Source organism: Dipodomys merriami, unplaced genomic scaffold (genome assembly GCF_024711535.1).
Source record: "Dipodomys merriami isolate MVZ:Mamm:240054 unplaced genomic scaffold, mDipMer1.0.p SCAF_4, whole genome shotgun sequence".
In the NCBI taxonomy this organism is placed as follows: Eukaryota; Metazoa; Chordata; class Mammalia; order Rodentia; family Heteromyidae; genus Dipodomys; species Dipodomys merriami.
In genome coordinates this window covers 32,206,217-32,229,848 of record NW_027205603.1, presented here as the reverse complement: position 1 = coordinate 32,229,848, position 23,632 = coordinate 32,206,217, and the positions used below count along the sequence as shown (strand labels likewise).

Genomic DNA, 23,632 nt, shown 5'->3' with positions numbered 1-23,632 from the left:
AATAACTATTGACAAAGCAAGTATATGCTTGTCTTAAAATTAACAGATTTCAAGATTTAAAATAGAGAAGCATATAAAGTAATACAATAATATATAAATACATATAATTAAATATAAAGCAACTTCTTACATTTTATCAACAAATTGGCTAGGAAAAAACTTTCTATGAAGTTTTTCATAAATAGCAAACTTCATTTTCTTCACAAGATAGACCATTATGTCTAATTAGGGAAACCTTAAAAATAGAGAGGCATTTTAAATATCTCAATATTGTTTGTGAGAATCACATTGTATTTTCCAGGATTCAGAATGGTGGAAAAATATTTCTACAGAGTTGTTTTTGTATCCACATATTAGATGAGGAGAAGTTATCATAACAATGAAATACATAGACTTATTTCTATTTCTACTTTAATAAATAATGATAAATGAGTAAGTAAATGGCAGAAATCACATCTGGGCTTAGTTCTTTATGCTGTAGCGCCACCCAGATTCATAAATATTGTAGAATGAAGAGAGGAAAATTTCCCTTTCTCAGCTTCCCCAGATGCTCACAGGTACCTGGGCCACATAGTTTACCTTCCCTACCGCCTCATGGCTGCAGTTAGGCTTCCTTTGCAAAACCTCTCTCCTACTCACCTCCTCACAATTCAGCTTTAATTTTGATTCCATTTAAGTCACATTTCCGAGTGCACTGAATTAAGATTTCTGGAATGGTTTCTGCAATGACCTCCTCTTTTTCATTTACACGCCTTCCACTCATTTCTACCAAGTATCTTGTTTAAACTAAAATGTGTATTGAATTTCTTTTATTGAGTCCTAAGATGCTTTGCAGTAAACCACATCTGTTTTCACCAGTCTACGTCAGCTATTATTCTTGACTTTGTGTGTGTTTGTGCATGTGTAAATGCACACGTGTGTGTGTGTGTGTGTGTATGTCACTACTGGGGTTCAGGGCCTGAGCACTGTCCTATAACTTTTTGCTCAAGGTTGGCACTCTACCATTTGAATAACAATCACCACTTCTGGCTTTCTTGTGGTTAACTGGAGATAGGAGTCTCACAAACTAGTCTGCCTAAGTAGGCTTAAGCCATGATCCTCAGATCTCAGCCTCCTCAGCAGCTAGGGTTATAGTTATGGACCACCAGTGCCCAGCTCTTGGCTTCTTATCTAGTCTACCAAGCACCAGCATAAATGTTTATTCCCAGGGCAGAACTTTCTGGTCAGTATCATCTCTTGATCTAGACTCGATGTTTCCCTGCACTATAATCTCTGCTTTACAGCGGGTTCATGTTGGTTCTCTTCTGAGATAAGAAATCTATAGGGAGAAGACATGCCAGCAAATATCCTGTATCACTTTCTAGACCTTCTAAACCTTAGTCACATAACTAAAACCCTGGAATTTCCTATTCGACACTACTTTCAGGACCTGCACAGTGGTAAGGACCACTGGGCCTGAGATATCAAGAAGCATATACACAAAGACCTTTGCGCATGGAATGAAGTTAGAGGAGAGGAAGGTATAAGTAGGCAGGCACGAGGGCTCTTCAATAGGGGTAAATCTCACTGCAGAACTCCAAGGAACACAATGATTTAGGGTTTAACTGGCTCTTTAAGTTGAATGAAAGAAGACATTTCAACACAGTAGGCTAAAGTTAATTTTATTGAGTAATGTATTACCTTGAGTTGGATCCTCTAACAATTTAAACTTATGCCGCCAGTTCTACATTCTGGGTTGTGTTTCCATTATTGGTTTTATGTCAATGAGTCCCTGCATCTTATAATTTCTTTCCTTTCTCTGCTTTCCTCTGTACTCCATCACAGGATCTCAAATAATACTCTCCTTCTGCCGTCCTACTGCTCTTCCCTCCTACCATTCATCCCCTGCTTCCCCTCTCCTCTCCCACTCCCCACCCCTCAATCTTCCTCATCCTGGAAACAGTCTGTGATATAGCTTCATTCCTTGGCCTATCTGCAGCCAAAAATACAGTTTCATATAATCTTGGAACCCATGTTTTGATGAAAAGCATCATTTTTTTTTTTCTGCCAGTTCCTTCCAGGCTTCTCATGATTTCCATCCTACCTTTTTCATTCCTTGGACAATTACAGTAAATTGCTGGTTGTCAGAAAATTAAACTCAATGGTATTATATTTCCTAATGTAGGAAATGCCAACTCTGCTGGTATGGATAATTACCGTGATAGTGTGACTAAAGTCACAATAAAGTTAGATGCTCTATGACTGTATAAATAATTCATTTTGTTTTAGAAAAAACAAAGCTTCTCACTCTTTTCCCCTTTTACAATTTAAATTTTCCATTTCCATTTCCATTTATTTGCCACCAGCTTTGAATCTACTAGTTTAAGATGGGGGGAATATTTTTCTCGTTAAAGGGATTGAGTTTTGTCGAATGAGCTTTGTTTCTTTTACTGAGATGATTCTGTGACTTTAAACTTTTATTGTGGTAAGATGACAATTATACAGATTGCATAATTCAACATTGCATTCCTGGGTATATCTCAATTGGTCGTGTTATATTCTCATTTTAAAATGCAATATAGGTGTTCAATTTGTAGTATTTGTTAAGGATTTTTATATTTATTAGAAACAAATGGCCTTTGCTATCAGGATTATAATTATTATCCTGATAGAATAATCGTGATAGTAAAATTGCTATTCTAGACTTATAGAAAGAGATGAGAAATGTTTCTTTCTTTTTCTGAAAGAATCTGTGAAGAATTTATGTTAATTCTGCAAGGCAGTTGTATCTGTTGTTGAATATAGGGTGCTGAAATTAAATTTGATATTAATGTGTTTTGGGGCAGATTCTTTACATTTGTCAGTGGAGGTTATTGAGCTCACGATGTATCCCTGGCTGGACTTGAACTCATGATCTTCCTATTTCCACTTTCCAAGTGCTACCATTACAGATTTGGTCTACCAGCTCATGAGCAATTTCTATGAGTAAATATTTTTTTTCTTATATGTGGGCCACACTTTCCTATTTTTTGACAATCTTATTTTGAAACAATGCATGTTCAATAATAAAATACGGCAACTCTGGAAATTAGGCCCTTTTCCTTTTCTTTGATTTTGGTGATTTGTTTTTGTTGTTATTATTGTTTCTTTCTTTAGTGACTTTTCTGAACTAATTCTGTAAAGTCTTTACATAACTTGCTTGGTTTGCTTATTCACTAGCTAATGAAGAAATAGAGATTTTCATGACTATCTGAATCTAGTTGTTCTCCCTTGTATTTGTGTGGATGTCAGCCTTCAGTCTCAGCAAGGCTGTTTCAACTCTGCCTTAGCTTTCATGTTGTATTCTGTAGAGCCTCAAGATCAAAGCAAGGTGAAAACATAGAGCCATCTCTGGTCTATTCAGGATATGCACAGTGTATACCCTGGCAGAAAGTCTTCTAGATTCCCAGAGATACATTGCAAATGTAATAAAGCATCCAATGAAACTCCCATACCCCAATTTTTCTTACTGTTTTGTCCAGGCCTTTGTTTGCTCCAACTTTTGTTTACTACTTGGGCAGCCACAATATTCTATTGCCTTTGATTGTTTTCAATTAATGTCCACGAGGAAAAAGTTGTTTGTACTAGAGGAGTTCTGGGTCAGGTCCAAAACTGATAAATTTGGAAATGAGGTTATCTTAGGGAAATAATGACCAAATAATGATAGTTCTTTGGAGGCAGAGCTTGTACAACTCTAGTAGCCACCTTTTATCTCCTGCTACATGTAGCAGGGTTTCTGCCTTTCCTCAAAGATTATTGGTTAATACTTCTCAATACTGCTTGAATAATCAGAATAAAATGAATGGGACCAGCTAGTCCACATGCTATGAAGCTCACTACTCTTGATGAGATTTAGATAATGTACATGAATGCTCCAGGTTGCTGTATGCTGTTTGAATGATTTTATGAATGAATTTGCCTTTTCTGTCAATGTCTGCAACTATGATTGTGATAGAAACACTTCGAAAAACACAAACTAGTTTTTTAAGTGAATGTATGAGAAAAATCGCTCCCAAGCCTTCCTTGATTCTTTCTAGTTCACCTAGAGACTCCTTTAAAATGCCTCTTATAAAAAGTTTTTAGCCCTCTTTGGAAGGTCCTCTTTCCTTCACTTAATTTCTAAGGCATAAGAAGCCAAGTACACAGGAATACCTCAGGATACAACTCCTCTCCCCCCAGTTTTCCCCTCCCCCCATTACTCATTCACCTCTGGCCCTATTTTGCAGCTGCCTCCTCTGAGCCTCTGCTCTTTAAGTTTCTTGCCTGGGCTCCTGGCATTTCTCATACAGAGGCAAGGAATACTTCCAGACTGTGAGCTCTAAAAGTCTGCTGGTTCCTACCTGTTTCTACAGTTTCTAAGCTTTATTTTACTCCCCATCTTCCTTAGTTATATTGGTTGTTTTCTCAAGCGCAAAGGTCTACACACTGGAGTATACAGAGCTGGGATAAGGTGCACAGGAAGAGAAGGAGAGGAACAAAGGGAGCGAACCCCACATCTCAGCCTTGGATCAGAATTACTGGGCTATTATCTACGTTATCTAATTAAGTTTCCTTGTAAGAAATCTTAACAGAGTGCTGTCTGTTATAAGAAGGGGAAAAAGTTGGAAAATTAATAGTCCTAGGAAACCACTCCATTGCTGGCACAGATGAAGTTAAAAGAAAGCAAAGTCTAATATAATTGAAGGAAGCCCACCAGTAGAGTATTTCTATTTCATGACTGGTCAAAAGTGTGGCATTCCTAGAGAAAAATCAAGACTTTGACAAACAAGGAAACTAGAGGCCTGAGAAGGGATTATCCAGGGCCACATAATGATTTAGCTGGAACCCAAAGATTAGTTGACAGTGTGCTATTGGGGATAGGTCATTCTGTGTATCTTCAGAGCATAACACATTTCTTATCCATGGTAGTCCATTTCAACTGATTAATAACACAGCATTATAGACTGAGTAATACAGAAAGGAATTTTTTTCTGGCTCACTGTGTTGGTTCACACCATATCTGTTGATAGCTTTCATGTCAGCAGAGTCCCAAGATGGTACAAAGTGTCACAAGGAGTATGTATGTGTTATCCTTTTTTAGAAAGCCACTAACATACAGTCAGTGAGTGCTTCCATCCCTGTGGAATTTATTTCATCCTCATCACCTCCAAGGAGCCCTACCTCTAAATTTTACCCTACATTAAATTTCTCTCTATCTCTGTCTGTCTCTCTGTTTCTGTGTCTCTGACTCTCTGTCTGTCTCTGTGTCTGCCTGTCTGTCTCTCTCTCTCATACTTGGGTTTACTCAGGTCCCTGGGCTTAGTATGTAGATGCTCCAACTATCCCCAGTCCTCTGTTTGGTGATAGAATCTTACTTTCTGCATTGCTCCCTACTGGACCTCAATCCTCCTATTTTATGTTTCCCATTGTAGCCGATGGGCACATGCCATTGCACCCAGCTTCTCCTATTAAGATAAAATCTCTTCACGGGTTCCCAAACGGGTTTGGAACCTCAAACTCCTGATTTCAACACTTCACGTATCTGGGATGACAACTGAAAATTTTTTGCTAGGGCTGGCCTTGAACTGTAGTACTCTTGATCTTTGCCTCTCAAATAGCTAGAATAGCATGTATGAGGCCACTGAGCCTGGCTAAATTACCTTCTCTGTATATCTCACAATGGGTATTAAATTCCAACACAAGTTCAGAAGGGGTCAAGCCATATTTAAAACACAAGACACAGAAATAAATATTTCTCTGTCTGCCAGCCCAAGGCCCTTTCTTTTTTAGATTACCATTGTTGTGCTCTGCTCTTCCTTGTTCTCCATGGGCCATGCTTCTCTTTTGTCCTCCTATAGGTTTTACTTCTAAGAGGATTTACTACCATCTTTTAAACTTCTAAGCTTTAGAAGGTGGCAGTAAATCCTCTTGCAAGTATTTGTTTTAGTCAGTAATGCCTAGACTGCCTATTTTGGTGTATCCTAGTTCAGATCTTTAAGATCAGTATCTATGGATTAACAACCCTCTAGCCACCCTAATCAATTTATAATTGCTGGTCCAGAAAACTTCCATCAAGAGGGTTGTGTTATCTGTTAAATCATGGTCTTCCAGGTTGGTGCTTTCCCCAGGTTGTGAAAAACTTTAGAGTAAATTAAATAAAGATGACAAGGCAGTTGTGACTAGAGCAGTCATTCTTTGACAAAGGTCTCAGAGACCAGTATTTAGAAAGCATAGAGTTGCACAAATATATCAATGAATAATTTGCAGCACTATTCACCATAGTCATGGTACAGAATCAGCCCAGCTGCACCTCAGTGGATGAATGGATCAAGAAAATGTGGTATATACACAATGGAATCTTACTCATCCATTAGAAAAAAATGATATTGTACCATTTGTAAAGAAATGGAAAGACCTGGAAACAAAGCCCAGAGAAACAAAGGATACATGTGTTCCCCTATATATAGAAGCTCAATTTAGCTTATAAACTTATAAGTAAATACATTGGGTTGGATACAAGTATGTACAAATGTATTAACTGAAATATGGTAGTTTCAAGGAAGAACTCATCTAATGTAATTTCAACAAAATAAATACAAGGAAGAGGGTACTTGAAAGGGGTGGGGTGTGGTCAAGGGGAAAGGGATAGATTAAGAGGAAAAGAGGAGGAGAATGGAGATAAGAATCCAATGTATACCTTATAAACTGAAGAAGAGTGAGGGAAGAGCTAAATAGAGGAGGGATGGGTAAGACTATTGAAAGTAGTAAAATTGGTCAAGGAACACTGTATTCATAAACTGCTTTGTTAAATGGCAATGCCTTTGTACAACTACTTAATGATCATAAAACAAGTAAGTTAAAAAATAATTTGGTATAATGGAATTATCATTTGGACTTGGACTGTTGAAATAAAGACCACACACATTTGGGACAGCAATCTTCTTACTCAGAGTTTACCAGTATAAATGTTGATCTCATCTAAACCATGTTTCAAGCTGGCATATAGAACTGACCATCACACCTACTTTCTATGATTACCTATAATACTGCTCATGTCCTACAGTGTAAATGAGTAGGCGGTCTCTCTTAATGACTCATTTTGATTCACTTCTCATTAGCTTTTTCTTACCTAAGATTTCCAAACTTTCACATTCGTTGCATTGCCAAGAGGATGGAGAGGGCTAATAAAAATGAGCTCCATTGGTGCTTTACCTGTGTCCTACTTATAGAGTGTCCTTGATGAAAGGCCCTTTAGGGTTTCTGGTCATTCACACTTTGGTCAGAGGAGAGACTTTATTATTTCAGCATGATTCAGTACATTTTGTGGGTTGGAAATACCTAATGACTCACTAACTTTTATAAACAAGTTCAGTAATAAACAGATTTCTAGCCAAAGCGAGCATGTGGTGAGATTCCACACTCAGAAATGACTCCTTCTCTGTCCATCCCCCCCGAGAATGTCGGGACAACCTGCTCATCATCAGTAATGCCACAGCTATAGAAACACATAATGCCACCAGACCAAAAACATAGATATGTAGGAGAAGCAAACAGATCCATAGCAGTAAGTTATTAAAAGTATATGCTCTATTATATGAATGTTACTATTGTCACTGAAGAGATAATTAGTTGCAGACTTGGAAGCTTTATGGCCTAGGGGAATAAAAACAAATCCTTCCTGAGACTATGTCTTTGTATATACATTGGTCTCAGAGGTGAAACTATTACTATCAGGATGCAAGTAGTATGTCCTGTAAGCCTAGGAAGCAAACACTCATTTTTGACATAAAAACCAGGGAGAAGTATGTATCATGTGGTTGTTGGATAATATTCAATCAAGGCACATTTCTCTTTTCACTCTTCAAGATAATCTGAAGGTCATGTTTTTACATGTAAATATTTCCATCACTAATTTTGTTTTGGAAATAGAGTTCTTCAAGATATTATCTGGGTCACAGAATTTCTGGGCAGAGCTGAGCTTCATTTGTCCCACCATGTTGAAGGGGTTCAGTGTATTTTAAACTGTACTAAGAGAGAGAGGATGTGGAATTCATTTTGGAGGATTTTTGGATACTTTATCTTATGTGATAGAATGTACTATAGAACTAGAATTTTACTATCATGTTGCATGAGGTTGTTTAGAGGTACAAATGGTAACATAAAATAAAACTTGATAAAACTCTGATTCTCTTTGTACAGTCAAGCCACATGGGTTCCATGTAAACAGATGAGTGGGTAACAATTCACAGATGACAAAGCCGGAAGCATCATTAACCAAGAGAAACAAAACAGCTGGCTAGCGAGGTATATTGTTGTTCTTTAAAAAATCTTTGCTTTGGATATTTCTTTTAACTTAGACCTTAACTTTAATATTGCCTCAAAATTGCATTTATGTGATGTTCATATGATGTATGATGGAGAAGAAACTTAAGAAATACAAGTGGCTTAAAAAACTTCATGTTGAAGTTGTTAGAAGTGCATCAGTGTAGTGGAATTCACAATTTTTATTCCTTAGGTGATTTGAGCCTATAAAAATAAGTAAGCTATTGTTGAGAGTTTTGAGAGGGTTGACCTTCATCTATTACTAGATACATTAAGGGTACAGGCATACTGTTAATGGGAATTATTTCTCCTCAACTCCAATTATAGGAATTTAAGCCATTGGTTCTTGGTTCAGTTCAATGGTAGGTGTGAAACTTGTGAGACTTTGTGCTATGTGTACACTATGATAGTAAGATGCAGTCCTCTTTCTCATGGAATTCCCGGCTGATGTTAGAGGAAGACCCATTATGAATATCTACATAGCCAAGTTCTGCTGAGATGGAAAACCTTGTCACCATCCATTTACAATGCAATGGGTCCACAGGTACTTCTCAACCTTCATCCTCAGTCTCTCCTCAGCCCACCCACTTTGGCTCTCTGTATGATCCCAGATTGAAAGTGTCAAGGTCACAGGGTCATATAGTTAACTTCTTAGGACCAAGCAATGTAGTGATCACTCTCTCCTAATACATTTTTGAACTTTCAGAACTCAGTGCCCTCCCAGAGGCCACCTCAGTGTTCCTGGATGGCTTAAACATGAAACTAAAGAAATGCTTAGGGATCAGAGCTCAGCCCAGACCTCTTCTTTATGCCAATTCTATGAAGATCCTGGACCGGTTCTATGGATTTAGACAGCATCTATGTTCTGCTGTTTACAAAAAGTTGCATTTGCAGCCCAAACCACTCCTCTTAATGCTACACCTACCACTTTAATAGGCATCTGGAACCTAACAAGGTAAACAAGGTATATAAAACTCCTTCACTGCTTCTCCAATTGTCTCTGTTTCCACAAATAATAACTTTATGCTTCAGTTTATAATCGTCCATATTTTCTGTTTCCATAAATAACTTTATGCTTCAGTATATAATTCTCCATATTTCCTGTTCCTGCTATTCCTCTCTGTCACAACATCCAGTCTGTGAGCAATTCTACCTAGGGCTGACCCCTTGCTACATCTGCCTCTGTCTCCAGATCTAGGTCTCCACCATTATCACTGGCTTGATCTTTTTTTTTGGTGGGGGGGTCTGGTTGTGGGGCTTGAACTCTGGGCCTGGGCACTGTCGCTCTACCACTTGAGCCACAGCGCCACTTCCGGCTTTTTTCTTTTTGCTTATGTGGTGCTGAGGAATCGAACCCAGGGCCTCATGCATGCAAGGCACGCGCTCTACCACTGAGCCACCTTTCCAGCCCCTGGCTTGATCTTTTTTATTGTTACTGTAAAAGTGATGTACAGAGGGATTATAGTTGTCTAAGGCAGGTAATGAGAACATTGCTTTTTTAACAGTGTACCTCTTCCCTCGCTTTCTCTTAGTTTTTACCTCCTATCCCCCTTCCCACCAAGAAGCACAATTCATTTTCAACATAGTATCTAGTGAACATCATGCTGCATTTGTTCACCCTTTTCCCGCTATTTCTGTATTCCTTACCTTATCTTCCCCCCAAACAGATAAATTTTCAAACAAGATGAAAGGTATAGAAAACAAAAATAGCAATAAAGAAAAAAAATCTCTTGTTTCCATTTCTTGGAAATCATCTTGATAAATATCATTTTATATGATTATATGCACATTGAGCCTTTGTGATCCTCTCATAAGACTGTCCTCCTTTGGTCTCACTGTGTGAATGTCTATAGTCTTAATATGATTTATCATATCCCAGAGTATTTTTTTTATCTTTTACTATCCAATGTGTTTACTTTAGTGGCCTGATCTGCTTTACTGCACTCTTGTCTTGGTTTCTGTTCTCCCCACCCTAGTCTATACTCAGTTCTTTCTATAACAACTGCATGGACTTAGTATTAAATACAAATCTGTGTTTGGTATGTCTATGATGACAACTTTGCAGGGACTTCTCATGCTGAGAAGAGAATGATGGGTTTGCTGCATGACAGATGACGAAGGTTGTACCTCAAGATCTGGCTTTGATCTTTCCTTGCTCTTTTTCTGTTTTTCAGTGCTGACAATCATATCCAGAGTCTTTTCTATGCTATCAGTGAGCTATACCCGCACTGTAACTTTCTTCTATCTGACTTCATATTAAAGTCAGCTTCACTTGCTTCATATTAGCTTTATCAGCATTTATTATGTTTCCCTGTACTTGGGTTTAAATTCAGTGCTTTATACGTGCTTGGCTTGCTTGCTCAGCTGATGAACTACCATTTGAGCCATGTCTCTGCCTTGGCTTTTTATGGGTTATTTTAGAGATGGAGTTGCAGCAACTTTTCTGCCCAGTTTGACACTGAGTAGCATTTCTCTCTCAATCTCAGCTTCCTAAGTAGCTAGGATTACAGGCATGAACCACCAGCACCAGGCTTCCATAAGAACTTTTACTACTACTTTTACTTTAAGATTCTTCCTTTCACAATTTTCCCTTAGCTTGAGAGGCATCTGCTGAGACAAGCCTCAGGTGGCTTCCTGCCTTATCACAGTCAGGAAATATTCTGTGTTCAAATGCCATGTCCTCAAGGAAGTCTTTCCTGTCTACTCACCTCCCTTCTTTGGAGATGTCCTCCACTGCATACTGTGCTCTGTTTCTCTTCAGAGCATTTATCTTTGCGGCCCTGACATTACACATTTACTTCCTATTCTCCAGATTTATCCACAGAATGTAATCCTCATTAGGTTAAAGCTATCAATTTCACTCCTATATCCTGGGGCCTAGAAAAGGAAGTACTTTTTGAATGAAAAACTAAAATTGCTTATAAAACATCATTTTTTCCAATTATTATATGGCAACATAAACTTCTGAATACTTAAATACCAACGGGGCAAGAAATGATACTGTTCCTCATACGTTGGAGATTTGAATAATGATTTAATTATGTTCTATTAAAATCCATTATGTCTTTACATTTTGCTTTGATTTTGGCTTGTCCATAGAGGGGTCCATTTCTTTATAATGTCTGCAGCCCTGAGGAACCGTCATCATATTGTTAGGAAGGAAGAATGAAGGGTGATTAGAGGTTAACTGAACATAAACCTCATGGGAAATGGTTGTCCTTTGGGGGTGTTTGGGCTGTCATCAGAGAAATGAATTTTGCTAATTATCTCAATTGATGTGATCACACAGGCCGGCAGTCTGTTACTTCTGCAAGAAGGCCTGTTTTCTCTCATATATCCCTTTAGGGAATAAAGAATCTCCCAGAACTACTAAATCTCATCAAGTTCTAATTATTGCAGTTGATCCTCTTCACAAAAGGCCTTAACAGATCATACTTTGTCCTGCCATGCTCAGAAATTCTTAACTTTTTTCATTTCTGATAGGGACAACCCTGAATTGAACAAGAAAACCCAAACTCTATTGTTTCAATACTAATAAAATGCAATAAACACATACTGAATTATAATTAGGAAAATGTGACATGTTTTGATAAGAGAAAACAAACCTTTGAAGAAAAGCATGTGCTGGTTATGCAAATTAAAGCAATTATTCTCAGGCTGAGGATGGAGATCCATGGTAAATGCTTGCTTACATGCCTAAGGTCTTGGGTTTGACCCCAGTGCCACATAAAAATATTATTTTCTTACACTCATAGTTCAGTTAAAGTAACCACATATGCATTTAATTATCTAATATTCCTATTCTCTACATAGTCTGTTGATTTTTTTGTCCTATAAGATCTTTTACCCTCTTCTAGTTCTGATGGGAAAACGATCTCACTCTTTTCTAAGTTTATGGCATCACTGAGACAGCACACATAACTCCAACAGGAAATGAACTCCAGTTCCGATTTTATCCCAACAGGAAAGATGTGTTTATAATTTCCCAGGAGGAAATAAGATCTCTTTTGCTGTTTAGCTTGACAAGATGATGGTATGTCTTTTCCCTTGCTATTAACTTAATATCAAAGTAATGGCAACTTGAAGTTAAATAAACAGGCACATAGTTCTCATGTCAATCAAGATAGAAGCTAAGTTCACCTCTACCGTCAGTTGCATGGAATGTGAAGTTACTGCTGGAAATACTTGAAATTACCTTTTCACATTGTCCAAGTCAAAGAGGAAAAAGAAAGTCAGGCTATAAATTTTTTTGGGTACCACAGGTGTGTGTGTGTGTGTGTGTGTGTGTGTGTGAGAGAGAGAGAGAGAGAGAGAGAGAGACAGAGACAGAGACAGAGACAGAGACAGAGACAGAGACAGAGACAGAGACAGAGACAGACAGACAGAGAGAGAGTGATTTTTAAATATTTATTTATTTATTTATATTTTATTGTAAACGTGATGTACAGAGGAGTAACAGTCACATAAGTAAGGGAACGAGTACAATTCTTGTTGAACATTGTTATCCCCTCCCCCGTTTTCTCCTATTTTTCCCTCCCCTGCGATGGACTCCTCTTCCCCTCCAAGTTGTAAAGCTCATTTCCAACATGGTGTCTTGTGAGTATTGGTGTTGCATTGGCTCACCCTTTGTCCTTTGTCTCATCTTTTTTTTAGAGTACTGTTTGCAGTTATTTCTTTTTTTCTCTTGTTTTTCCCCCCTTTGCTTTATTCCCTGTTGTCACTGTTTCTGATGTGGGTGCCCTTTATCTTGTATATAAGTTTATCTGATTTGGGGAAGGGAAGGGAAGCCACAGAAATGCTTCCACAGTTTGAATGCAGGGTTTTGGGCTTGTTCAGCTTTGCTTGCTTAGCTGGTGCTCTACTTCTCAAGCCAGGCTTCCAACCTTGTGTTTTGTTGGTTACTTTGGAGACAGTATCTCACTGACTTTTCTATTCTTACTGGCTTCAAACCTCTATCCTTTGGACATCAGCCTATGGAGTAGCTAGGATTTCAGGCAGGTGTTCTACTACTTGAGTCATGCCTCCAGCCCTGTGTTTTGCTGCTTATTTTGGAGACAGAGTTTCACTAACTTTTCTGCCCTGGCTGGCTTCAAACTTCAATCCTCTATATATTAGCCTCCTGAGTAGCTAGAATAACAGGCATGAGACTAGGCTAGACTGCACTATTTTCCTTTTGCAACCTAAAACGGACTTTACAATGGAAGGAGCCTGATTTACTAATGACACCTCTTTCAGTGAGCGATGTTGCTAAGTGCCTCCCTAAGTGAGCCATTTCAGATGCTTCTTCTAGGATTCGTCTCTTAAAACAAGGTACTAGGTACTGACTCTTCCTGGGGAGGGGGATTACAGGAGGAAGGTGGGGTTACAGAATGAGGAGAGAAATAGAATTGGTGCCCAGTGTTGACCTGGGTTCCTCTCAGAGCAGCCATGGCTTCTTCAACTGAAAACTAGCTTCATCCTATGGAGGTGGCCATATTATTATGGTGTGAGATACATGTGGTGAAGTAGGAAAGAGGAGGCATTATTTAGATATTTGCATTATACTTAGATGCTTATTCAGTGGATACAGAAAGAAGTAGTTGGCAAATACATACTGCTAAGCCAAACCATGAAGAGAGTTAAATGATGTCAACTATTTGTCTTTATACAAGTTTCTCTGTCTCTATATACTACCTACCTACCTATCAATTTATCTATCTCATCTATCCTTTATCAGTTATCATCTATTTATTATCTATCTATATTATCATGTATGTCTGTTTATCATCTATCATCTACCTATCTCCACACATTTACCTATCTAAGTGAGTATGTAGTCATAAGATTAACTTATTACTGAATTGATCTTGGAGAATAAACCAGAAAAAATATCTCCATCTTGGGCTTACACTTCTTAAATACACAAATTTTTGACTCATCAGATAATGACTTTGTGACTTACAATATAGACAAACTGTTTTTTTTAGCTTTCACACTGAAAATAATTTTGGAAGAGAAAATTGAGATTCCACTGTTCTCTATGTTCACATTCTTCTCCTCTCCTGCTTCTATTGTGTTCTTGCATAAGACCCTTTCTATACCCTCTAACTTAGCAACTTGTCAGGGAACCTGATGAAGAAGAGATGTCCAAAAGTTTGCTCAGTTTTCCTAGCTTGCTACAGCCCTGAGCTATACAGGAATGAACCATATAATCCAGAAATGAAGGATAAAATTCAGATTTACTAATACATAGTAGCATCCATGCTAAGATTTTTTTGGAAAGTATGCTTACTAACATAAAAATTTCCCAGAAAAATATTGGTTAAATAATGTGTCTAAAACCACTTGGATCTCTTCCAACCACCTACATGGCACTGAGGTGCAGCTCAGCTGGTAGAGTGCATACTCAGTATGCTCGAGTGCCTAGTTTCAGAAAACAAAAAGAAAAACAAAATAAAGTAACAAAATTGTTTATGAGATTAACAAAATGAATTGTAAGAGTCATTATAATCAGAACTTTCAGTAGGTTCCATATGTATAGCATATGTCTAGAACTAGAGTCAGCTAGATACAAATGATGGCTGTATTTACTATCACATGAACTTATATTTTTATGTAATTGTAGATTAAAATCTTCCAAATTTCTCTATTACTTATTAATCACTTATCCATTTGATCTTCTGGGTACTGATATCTGGGTAGAGTTGGGATAGAAAAGGGGGAGAGCAATGGAAGGGGTGACATTGATCAAAATGCATTGTACTTATAAAGTAACATGTTTACTTGAAACCCTTTGTACAACTACTTAATTTAAAATAAAGAATTTTTTAAACAAATTTTAAAGTTTCTGATCAAAATGCTTCCAAGTCTTCCCGCTAATGTATGGAATCCTATACACTTCATCAAGTAGAAGACAGAAAATTAAGTTAAACACTTCAAATGCTGCTGGATTTTCAAATCTAAAGAAAGAAATCTCTGTGAAATTGACACTGCCACATAGTTCCAACAAACAAAACCAGCACTGTAAGTTCTAACCCAAATCAGCTGATTAGCAATCCCTTGAGTTTCCACAAGAAGGAATGCAGAAGATCTTGGCTTTGTTCTGCTAGGGGCAAAGTCACCGAGGCCACCAGCATTCAAAGCTAGTGTACATACATTAGTTAGAATAACTGAAATAAGAAATGCATTTGGTTCTGGTACATTCATTTGTCATGGCAAAATTCCTATAGCTGGAAATAAACTACTTTTGAGTTTTATAACTAAGCTTTCTCTACCTATATGGTTTTTATCAGAAATATGTTTTTTACCATAAATGTGTGAAAATAAAGCTCAGAATGTTAAAAAAAGGAGCAATTCATTTGGGATGATTTTTTTCCAGAAAACTGCAATATTATTGCTAATAATTCAGAAATGCAGACTAAAATTCAGATACACAGGAGTGTCCAAGCTAAGGTTGTTTACACAGATTGTTTGATTACTAAAGTGAAATTTTTCCCAATAAGTAATGTTTTCAGCTTAAAACAAATGGTCTTCTACACAGTTTCTTCTACACAATTGTTTTTTTGCTTTGACTCTTTCGAACTTATTTTTACAAAGGAATGGTGTAGAAACAACAATCTACCTACTATCGCTATTAGAAAATATGGTGAGAGATACTATGTTTCTAGATTACTATTTAACTATAACTACCTCTTAGGGCTGATGAAAAAAAGTTGTCCTATTTTGTATTCATATATCTCCTTAGTATAACTTATCATAGCTGATTTCAAACTGCTAACCTCCTGATGGTAGACTATGGAATTGGAGAGAAGTATGTAGTAGCCATCTCTATAATAGTATTTCTACTTCCTGGATGCAAAAAAATAAAGGCAAAGAACTTTCCCAGCACAAAGTACACCAAAACACAATAAAGCCACTAAAAACTATTGATTTTTAGTACTTACATCTTTTTCTATAGTATCATAATGTAATGCAGTGCTATATAATAATAATATGTATTTTGGCAATATTATACTTACCAACAAGTTCAAAAAAATTCTGAAAATAAAATTAATTCTGGTGAATTAATGTGACACAGCTCCAGCATGTTATGATGAGACTTTCCAAACCAATTAACATTTTTCCTTGGGGAAATAATGGTTTCTTTCTTTCTTTCATTCTTTCTTTCTTTCCTTTATTTTCTTTTTCATTTTTTTTCTTTTTTGTCAGTCATGGGGCTTGAATGCTGAGCCTAGGCACTATCTCTGAGCTCTTTTGGTAGGCTAGAGCTTTATCACTTTGAAACACAACTCTACTTCTGGTTTTAGGATGGCTAATTGGAGATGAGAGTCTCACAGACTTTCCTGCCCAGGATGGCTTTGAAGGGAGATCCTCAGTTCTTAGCCTCCTGAGTAGCTAGGATGACAGGCAGAAGACACCAGCACCCAGCAAAGATTGGTCTTCCATAAGCACCTATCATTGTGTTGATATCATTGCTTTGTAGACATATTATTTACTCAGCACCTACTTCACAGTGTGTTTGCATGTACTGGGCTTTGAACATTAGAGCCTGGCACTTGGCTCCTTTGATGCTCTACCACTTATATCACATTGGTTTTTCTTTTTGTTTGTTTTTGTTGCTGTTTTAAAGTAGTTATTTTGGAGTTGAAGTCTTCACTGATTTTTCTGCCCAACCTGACTTGGAATTGTGATCCTTATATCTCAGTCTTCTTGATAGCTAAGATTATAGGCATGAGCCACTGTACTAGGCTACTTCAGAGTCCTGAACATCTTTGGCAAATGAGACTCAATAAAGAAATACATGGCTTCTGTGAACAAGCATATTCTTATCCATTTACAATAATTCATGAGCACAGTCCCTCCTCCTGACTCACACCTGTTATATGAAAAGCATGTCTAACTAGGAGCTTTTCTATCTGGCTAATCTCATTAATAAACACTCACAATGCAGTCTCATGGGCTTCAACTGGTGCTTGCAACTTTCCTGGACTGTGGAAATGATATAAAAACAAAAATCTGAAGAATCACTATCCTTACCTAATTACCCTCTCATTGTGTGTGTGTGTGTGTGTGTGTGTGTGTGTGTGTGTGTGTGTGTGTGTGTGTGTGTGTGTGTGTGTGTGAATAGCTACAAAACATTTCCAGAGATTAAGTAGGGCATGTACTTTTGCATTTCCAAAGCCTCTTACCCTTCTTTGGAGAAACTTCTCAACACAAACTATAACACAATGTTTCTTAAGCCATATTTTAATGAACTATTTCATAGATGACTACAGCCATTTCTCTTTGGCTCCTCTCCTTTCCCACTCTCTCCTCTATATTGCATCCTATTTTTTTTTATCACAATTAAGTATAATATTATGTGGGTGATTACAAATGAGGCTCACCATTCATTCTGGTTTGGGGGATAGCTCCCATTTATGATTGTCCTACTGTCATTATGAGTTGTGTTTGTCTAATCTGCAAGTGAACTTAGTTTAGATGATAATTATATAATCCCCTTTCTCTAACACAGCAATGAGCTCTTCTTGTTACTACTAGACCTTCTTAGATATCTCCCCAGACTTCTAAATTCATCCCAATTTCAACGTAATTTGGAAGCAACAGACTTTCCAGAGAGCTGTTTGTATTAATGATACTTCAACATCTCAATTAAATTATTGAAGTCTTCTTAATTCTCCCTTTTCTTTTTTTTAGATTTTTAAATATTTATTGTAAAGGTGATGTACAGAGGGGTTGCAGTTACATTAGTCAGGTCTCCCTTTTCTTACACATAAAATGAATTTCACCTGTCGATTTTTGAATCCAAGCATATATGCTTTTGTCACTAAACAACTATACCTCAGTCAGTACCAGGCCACAGGTTCCCAGATTATGCTCAAATAGGCAAATACCAAATTGTACCAATTAAGTAAGTCATTTTCTGTCTCACTTATACAAATAGCTCACCACACTGCCAGAAGATGGGCGCATTGAGAATCCTCTTATATCTGGAATATTGCTGAATTCTGCAATGTATTTCTTGCTTTGATGAACTTTACTAAATTTCATTGGTCTGTTTTTCTCTTTAACTTTATGTGTCCATAAAGTCTCTGAACACTGGCGGCACATGGAGTCTACGATGCTTGACCATCTTGGCTTTTGCACCATTAGGTATTGCTGTACTCAAGGGCATAGTCTTCCTAATTTGTGTTTCATGCCCTTTTGCCTTCCTCCCTTTCTTTGTTTGTGCATGTCTGCCTTCATCTTATTCTGTGTTCATGTCCTTCTGCCTTCATACTCTTGGTCCTTCCTGTCATTACCTAGACATAGAGCATCTTCCCCCTTCTTAACTTTTCCACTCCACCTCACAAGGGCATGGTAAATAAAAAAATAAAAATAATGATTATCGTGAGACCTTCCCACAATAAAATATCCTTTATAGCATCTGTTGTTGATTCCGTTTTCACCCCTAATTTTGCTGAAAGCATGTTTTTTTAAAAATTGTTTCCACAGTAAGTCAACTGTGTCTTTGAGGAGAAAAGTATTTTTACTTTTACAAATAATGTACTTTGTCTTTCTAAAATGAAAACAAATTAAGAATATGATAACCAAGAGGGTAAATTTCCTCAAAATATCCTACTTTGCAGCAGCTGTTAGTCTTAAGATTAATAGAACTACTCTACATGATGTATATTGTATTTTTTTCTATTTCCTCAACATATTTATTTCTCTAGTAGCTTCAGAATGTATAGTATTTTAAGAAGTCATCTTAGATTAAATATTCAAAGATAAAGCTCTTAATATTAGAAGACAAGACAAAACTACAGAAATTCTTTGTGTCTGATTTTTGTTGAATCAGGAGTCTTAATAATAAAGAATTAGAACCAAACATGCATTATTTTTTAAACAAATGGAACACTAGCAGAAATTGCTTTGTGTACCTAATTCAATGTATTTTATAATTACTTAAGGAAATTATAGTTCACTTACAATTTGGGAGACAAATTTTGTTCTCTATGATTTCCTCTGCAATTTCTTTTATAGAAACAGGAATTTTAACAATTCTAGAAGCATAAGCAGAAACCAGAACTTTGAAGGGGTCAATTGTAGTTCAGGATTCAGGAGATAAAATGTTTAAATGAGCCTTGAGCTTAGTATAACACATGTGCTTTGTCCATTTTTTTCCTGCTATAATACTTAAGAGCAAATATATCCAGCTGTGTAAATGAAAAACTCAAATTAAATGTGTTTAGAACTGCCACAAGGACCACCAAGATTCCAGTCACTAGTTCATTTTCTTTCTTCTATTACTGAATGTAAACAAGCAGTCCCCAAAATCTCATGAGTACCTGAAGTCAAAATATCACTGAGTCAAGACAAAAACTAATGTATCCTCAAAATTATTCCCTGGCAGAGCTAAAATATACTAGAAAATGCTTGTATTTAAGTGGATCAACAGATATAAGTCAATTAATAGTGAATTATGTGTCTAATACCTTGTAGATATTCTGAGAAATATAGTGAGTTATCAAGAATAAAGCTAGATGTGGAGACAGAGAGGAGGGCTCATGGTCTGAGGCCAATATAAAGCAAGACCCTACCTCAAAATTAATCAGTGCACAAAGATGAGGTATGGCTCTAGTGGTAGAGTACCTGTGGTAGTAAACACAAGGCTCTGAGTTTGATCTCAAGTAGATTAAAGAGACAGACAAAGAATAGATACCACTATACATTTTCATATACATTTATATCTACCGATGTGTATGCTAAATATTATAACAGAGTTCCTTAAAAACTGACCTAAGAGTTCTCATGATTGTTTGCTAGCCATATTATAAGGTTTGCTCATTAATTCCAGTTAATAAATATTTGGCTATAACAAAGGCAAAGAAGATTTAAGATATGTACTGTAGTTATTTAATGATGTCATTTTTCATATGAAACAATTTTTGAGAGACTAGTTTACACTCTTGTTTGAGCAAGACTGAATACAGAGCCCTACTTTAAATATGGATATCCTATCTTGACTTGATAGAGGTGAGGTTTATGTGAATATTGCTGTTTATCAGAATGTACTCTGGAACATCAGTGGTTCATTTTCAGCTCACATATATATATACTGAGTCAACCAAGGAAGAATCCCCCACCCCAGCCCCAGGCTTTTCCTTCCTACCAACATCCTCAGGCCACAGGTATGAGTTAGGAAGAGAAGGATGCTGATGTAGCTTTCCCATTCTCTCTGTACTTTTCTGAAAAGTCTAGTACCATTTGTGTAGCATTAGGGATGGTTCTTAGGGCTTTGTGCCCAAGCCCAGCTCATGATGGGCTGGTTGGCCACATTGTTGATGGTCATCCTTTGATGATGTCATCATCAAGATCTCAGTCTCTTTTAGGGTCAGGAGCACAATTCTGTGCTTCAGAAGGAAGGGCTTCATTCCAGAGCTCTTTGGCTCTGAGCTTCCTGATCCATTATCACCATTCAGTCTGCAAAGAAACACATTGAGAGTCACAGGGGATAGACTAGGAGAATGGATTTCCCTTGTGTTGACCTCTCTCCAAACAGGCAACCTCCAAGTCATCCAGTAAGTAGCTTAACACAACTGTCCCCAAGCATGGACTGCCTGCTCCACTCCTAATGGTTGCAGATCGGAGTATAAGATGCAACAACTTGATCATCATAAGGAGCTACCCTGCCTCATCAAGACTATTACACTCTTTAAAACTATGTGATGTGGTAGGCAATTATGTACTTTGAAGGTTTATTATTGGTATCTTGTATCTTACTAGGATGCTTAGTAAGACACATCCTATTTACCAGATTTGATGACCATAATGGCATCAAAGGATGAACATGATGTTCTGCAGAAAGTCATTTGAATATTTTCTTGTGTTCATTGGATATAGCCATAGCCCCTATAAAAGGAGCCAGCATACTCTCATACATATTATTTCATGTTTTGAATAGGTCTCATTCTTTCTCATCTTTAATATGGCATCATCTCCTGTATAATGGAAGATTCCCAACAAGTTTGGGACAGCAATGGCAATCCCTCCCATTGATTCAACTAGAGATCCAAGATATTCATTCAGTAATTATTCTGTCTATGGTTTCAGTGTCCTGACTCTGGGGCCACTAGCTTCCCTGTTCCACTAGCTTCTCTTCCTTTCTCTTGTATGTCCAGGCCTGAAAGCTCTGTCTGTCTGGAATCCTGACAGGGTCAGTCTATGAACATTTTGGTACAAAAATTAATTACCCAAAAATAATGATATGAACTTTGCATGTAAAATATTTTGTAAAGTCAGTTGCATCAAGGGTGAGAAACCAAGGCTAGAAATCTTCCTGTCTGTCATAGTTCCTACCCCAATTTTTGTGTTCAACAACTTTTTATTTAAGAAATATTATTCTCATCTACTACATATGTAGTTTCTTCCCAACATCAAAAATTAGTGAGATAATCTTTTCCTTATTTTTTATTTCTTTTGATAACCAAAAAGTAATATTATATTAATTAATTAATTAATGACATATTATAGCATATTATATAATATAATATGTTATATATAATAATATAATAATTCATATTAATTCCTTTATCAGAAAAGGAATTCTAGTTCTTGCCAGGAGGATAAAAACATTTAAAATACAAGACATATACCGGGGTGAGGAACCATTTTCTGCCAAGAACCATTTGTATATTTATAACGTAATTCATGGATCATACAAAATTATCAGTATAAGCAAGATTGGCCCCTGGGCTGGAGGTTGCTCCTTACCTGTCCAAAGGACCATTTTTGAAATTATAGTATTTCTTTCTTATATCAAGAATCAAAGACTGTAGGTTTGATTATAATTCCAGAGTTGGAAGTCTACAGCACATCAAATATCTGATATGTGAAATCAAAACATATGATATATGTTATGCAACAGCAGATTATTACTACATATTCTTAATGGAATTGAGCAAATAGCAGAAGCCATTCAGGAAAAGTTTTTGTTTCATCTAGAAAATATTTGAAAGTCATCCATTTTTACATGCTTGTGAGAGAATCTGTTCTGTAGCACATAAATATGCTGGGTATCAAGCAAGCCAGTGGGGAATTGTTCCAAGATTATCTTCACAACTTTGCATGTATAAGGATGACCCTTTCCCTCCACAATCCTCATTAAATCCCAAACTAATTTCTGAATGTAATAGAATTCTAATCAGAATCTCTTAGGGGAATTTTGGAAACTAGAAAAGAATTCTAAAACAATTGTCTAAAATTATACATGCATTAGAAAATACATTAGTAAGGTTTCCCACACTGATAGCTCACCCCTGTTATCCTAGCTACTTAGGATTTTGAAATCTGAGGATTGCAGTTTGAAACCAGCCAAGGCAGAAAAGTCCTTGAGACTCCAAAAATCCATAAGTAGAGGTATGGCTCAAGTGGTAGAATCCTAGCCTTTAGTGAAAAAGCTAAAGGACAGCATCCAGGTACTCATGTCAAGCCCTAATAATAGCAGGAAAAAAATGAGTAAGGTTACAGTGTAAAGTAGCTGGGCACTGGTGGCTCATGCCTATTATTCTAGCTAGTTAGGAGGCTGAAATCTGAAGAACTGAGGTTTGAAGCCAGCCCCACCAGAGAAACCTGTGAGATTCTATTTTCAATTAAATTAACAAAAGCCAGACTGGAGGCATGGCTCAAGTGGTAGAATGTCAACCATTAGGTAGAAAGTCCAGTAAGTGTGAGGCCTAAATTCAAAAATCCCAATACTACAAAAAAGTGTGAAGAAGTATAAACAGGGGCCTATCATATCAGATATGAAAGCAAGAAAATGTAATGGCCAGTCATTTATTAAACGCTTTCTTACTATGCTCAAATGTCAAATGCCATTGTGAGTCCCAATAAAGTATCATAGCTAGACCCATGTGGATTATTAATAATATATATGTGTATATATGTATATAGATGTATATGTGTACATACATGTGTATATATATATATGTACATATATATATATTATATATGTGGTACTTGAACTCAGGGCCTGTGTGCTGTTCCTCAAGGTTTGTGTTCTACCATTAAGCCATAGCTTCACTTCTGGTTTTTTGGTAGTTAATAGAAAACAAGAGTTGTATAATATTTCTTGCCCAGTGGCTTTGAACCGTGATCCTCAGATTCAGCCTCCAGAGTAGCTAGGATTACAAGTGTGAGTCACTGGCATCTGGTGATTGTTTTATTTGAAGTTGGTATTTGTGTCCTTAATCTGCTTGCACCACTATCATGGATTTGCTGTACTTTATTCCTTGGTATAGTGTCCTAAACAATGGTATTCTTGACTAAGTTTATTTTAATAGATGTAAAGGGA

General features: G+C 36.9%; 1 pseudogene; it reads right to left on the bottom strand.

Moving 5' to 3' along the window:
- The window catches only part of LOC138806132 (general transcription factor IIH subunit 5 pseudogene), an 83,767-nt pseudogene extending 65,320 nt beyond the window's left edge, over positions 1 to 18,447 (bottom strand).
- Positions 18,448 to 23,632: the final 5,185 nt, after the last annotated feature.